Here is a 4,199-nt window from a genome sequence, read left to right on the forward strand (position 1 = left end):
ATAATATTAAATATATGCTAATTCTAAAATAGACTAATAGTTAATAAGAAACTAATCCTAATTAGAAACATGTTACTGCCCTGCATCACCTAGTCACGAATCATGAGTTGTTGTGGTTAATATTTTGGTGTTGGTATTGTTTTTATTAATTTTGTTAGTTATTTTTTTGTTTGTTGTTGTGTTCCATATATAGTGCTCGTGTTTGTCACCAGGGCCGGCCCTGGGCCTATGCTGCCTAAGGCCTTGCATAGGGCCCCCAAATGTTTGCTAAATATAAAGGCCCCATCCGCCACTTAAACCCACTACTGTGTCAACTTAAAAGTTGATTTAGCCCACCAAAACAAAAATCCGATTCTAATTCAAAAGTCCGGAAAACAAAACCCAGTTAATTTCTTCCGTATTATCTTCCCTCTTTTGGCCTTTGTTTTTCGCGGTTCGGTGGGTTCGCCATTCTAAATTCATAAAGGATAAGGTATTTGATATTTTTAATTTCTTTTTTTTTATAATCCAAATCAATCCTTTCTTTTTTAAGTTAGGGATTATTTAATATGAAAAAGACATGGTTTGTTGGTGCTTTCACTGCTTTTTTTAACTAGTAGAAGGGATTATTTAATTTCTCCTGTTGTTTTTTCAATTGGATATTAAATTATTTGAACAAGTTATCTGTTAATCCCGTTATCATTCATCAAGTTTTAAGTAGACAAGCACCAAGCCACTTTAACGGAATTGTGAAAAGACATATCAGACTATCAGGTTGTTGTTTTTCTTAGGATTTTTTGAATGGTGGGGACTAGAGCGTATCCATCTGGTAATGAAAAAAGGAAAAAGAAGCGAAGAATGGAAGCATTGGCTCAATCTCAAGCAGGAGCTATAAAAAAATTCTTTACGACTACAAAACAAGCAGAGAGTTCAATTGCAAATCCTGTTAACGAGATACATGAGAATGACAATGGCAATGGAGAAGAAGTAAATGATGAACGAATTAATGAAGGGTTTGAAGAATTGGTAAATGAGGAACCGGTTAATGAAGAATTGAATAATGTGGAATCTGAAAATGTGGTGATTGAAGAACATGCACAAGCCGATAATGATTATGAAGGACCGGTGAATTATTATGATCCAGGAAATTGGAATAAGATTGACCAAAAATTTAGAGACTTACTTGTACAAAAGGGTCCAGTAAGAGATCATAGTCGTAATTTTCCTAGAAATTCTGAAAATAGGCGATTTTCTTCCTCTTATTAGACTTGACATTTGGAGAATGTGGAGAAGCAAGATAGAAGTTGGCTCGTCTATTCACATGCTTTAGACAAGGTATATTGCTTTTGTTGTAAATTGTTCAAGCAAAATGGAAAGTTTACTCTGTTAACTGATGAAGGATATGACAATTGGAGAAATCTTACAACAAGGCTTAAACAACATGAGCAACATCCTGAGCACAAAAGACGACTTAAATATTGGATTGAATTGGTGGATCGACTAGACAAGAATGAAACTATTGATAAACATCTTTAGGATCAGATTTCAAAGGAAAGAGAACATTGGAGGGAATTTTTACAGAGGGTACTTGTTGTTGTGAAAACTCTTGCTAAGAATAATTTGTCATTTCGCGGGAAGCATAAGAAGATTTATGAAGAGAACAATGGAATTTTTTTGAGTATAATTGAAATGATGGGTAAATTTGATCCGGTTATCCAAAAACACCTCCAACGTATCCAAAAGAGTGAAATTCATCATCATTATCTTGGTCACAAGATTCAAAATGAATTGATAGAAATGTTGGCAGGTGAGGTTAAAGGTGCGATAGTGAAGAAAATCCAAGATGCAAAGTATTTCTCAGTCATCCTTGATTGTACACATGATATAAGTCATGAATAACAAATGTCTCTTATTGTACGGTGTGTGGATGTTTCAACAAGTCCAATAAAGGTGGAGGAATATTTTTTAGAATTTTGGAAAGTGGATGACACATCGGGTCTGGGACTTTTTAATAAACTGAAAGATATGCTAGATATTCTTGAACTCGACATTGCTAATATTAGAGGCCAAGGTTATGATAATGGATCTAATATGACAGGAAAACACAAAGGGTGTACAAAATAGATTGCTTGAAATTAATCCTAGAGCATTCTATACTCCATGTGGTTGTCACACACTTAATCTTGCTTTATGTGATATGGCGAACTCTTGTCCAAAAGCTGTATCTTTTTTCGGAGTGGTGCAACGTATATATTCGGTGTTTTCTTCATCTACAAAGCGGTGGCAAGTTTTTAAAGATAAGGTTCAAGGTGGTCTTACTCTTAAGACATTGGCACCAACACGTTGGGAAAGCCGTTTGGACAGTGTTGCAGCGATAAAAGAGCAGGCTCCACAGATTCGAGATGCTTTACTTCCCTTGGTTGATACTAGTGATGATCCAAAGACAAAGAGTGATGTTGAGTCTTTAGCAACACACGAGCTGGAAAATTTTGAATTCTTGGTTGGCATGATTATTTGGTACAATGTATTATTACATGTTAACTCTGTTAGCAAACTCTTGCAAAAGGAAGACATGCACATGGATGTAGCTATAAAGAAGTTAGAAGGGCTCATTTCATATTTTGAGAGGTATAGAGTAACTGGATTTGATGAGGCTGTGGTAGAGGCTAAGGAGATCGCGACTGTTATGCAAGTTGAACCTGTTTTTCGTGAAAAACGTATCATTCGTAGAAAGAGACAGTTTGATGAGAATGCTACTGAAGAACTACCACAATTGGCTGAAGAGTTGTTCAGAGTCCACTACTTTATATATATAGTTAACCAAGCTCTTTCTTCATTAAGGAGTCGATTTGAAGAATTTCAAAAATTTGAAGGAACTTTTGGGTTTTTGTATGATTTGGAGAAGTTGAAGTCTACAAATAATACTAGTTTAAAAGCTTCTTGTGAGAACCTTGAAAAGTATTTGAAGCACGACACAGTATCTGATATTGATGGGAGGGAGTTATTTTCTGAACTACAGATATATATTGAGAGAAGATTTGCCAGAAAGCATAAAGAAGGCAGTTGATGTGTTGGATCATTTGAAGTTAACAGCTAGTTGTTTTCCAAATGCATGGATTTCTTACAGAATATTAGTAACCATACCATTTACAGTTGCATCTGGAGAACGAAGCTTTTCAAAGTTGGAATTGATAAAATCTTACCTTCGGTCAAGCATGTCACAAGAAAGATTGAATGGGTTAGCTATGTTGTCCATTGAGAAGGGATTGGTGGAGAAAATTGACTATGCAAGCGTAATCAGTGATTTCGCAAGTAAAAATGCTTCAAGATCTATTTTTGATTAATAGTAGTTTATTAGTAGTTTTTTGATTGGCTATAAGATCAGTGAAAGAGAAAGCCATATACTTTATTACATGGTACCCTTTAAGAAGTTATATATATTATTGATGCTTTTGCGCAAGATGGGTAACACTTAGTTATATATATGTTATGTTAATATGTTATATATATTTGTTCTTCCTTTGTTTCGTTCCTAACCAGCTTTTTATTTTATTCCAAAGGCCAATGCATTATACAACTTTGCACAATCTATCTGCATAATGAGTGTTACGCTTGGCATTTTCTTTACCATACTCTGTCAATAATTTGCCATGTTCCACTAAATTTTACACTTTTTCAGTGATGTATTTCTTTAAGACAGTCACACCCAATTTAGTTGAGAAAATTTGAAGAGTGAAACTGTGAAAGAAGCTGCACCTGTGAGTTTTGCCTATGTTGATTTGTAGACTATGGAAAGGATAGCTATGATATTGGATCAGGCTTTGGACATTTTGCTATAGCAACTGAAGATGTAAGTTTTGTTTGAGCTGGAGATTAGAATGATTATATAGTCGTTGATATATATGGAAACTTGAATTTCTTAACTTCATTCATTTACAGATTCATGAATTGGTTGAAAATGTGAGCCAAAGAAGGAAAGGTCATAGGTGAACCTGGTGCAGTTTTAGGTGGGGAGACAATCATAGCTTTTGTGAAGGATCCGGATGACTATACTTTTGAGCTAATCCAGAGGGGATCGACTCCAGAGCCACTGTGCCAAGTTATGCTTCGTGTGACTGATCTGAACCGTGCAATTAAGTTTTATGAGAAGGTAGTGTCTGACTCTATGATGCTTGGTCCATGTCCCTTTGGACAGTCAGAAGTGATTTGGTAAGAAAAAA

At 35.2% G+C, this 4,199-nt stretch overlaps 1 pseudogene; it reads left to right on the forward strand.

The window, feature by feature from the left end:
* The first annotated feature begins 837 nt into the window (after positions 1-837).
* On the forward strand, positions 838-3,544 carry LOC147504657 (uncharacterized; annotated as a pseudogene).
* Positions 3,545-4,199: the final 655 nt, after the last annotated feature.

This window comes from Coptis chinensis, chromosome 4 (genome assembly GCF_015680905.1).
Source record: "Coptis chinensis isolate HL-2020 chromosome 4, ASM1568090v1, whole genome shotgun sequence".
In the NCBI taxonomy this organism is placed as follows: domain Eukaryota; kingdom Viridiplantae; phylum Streptophyta; class Magnoliopsida; order Ranunculales; family Ranunculaceae; genus Coptis; species Coptis chinensis.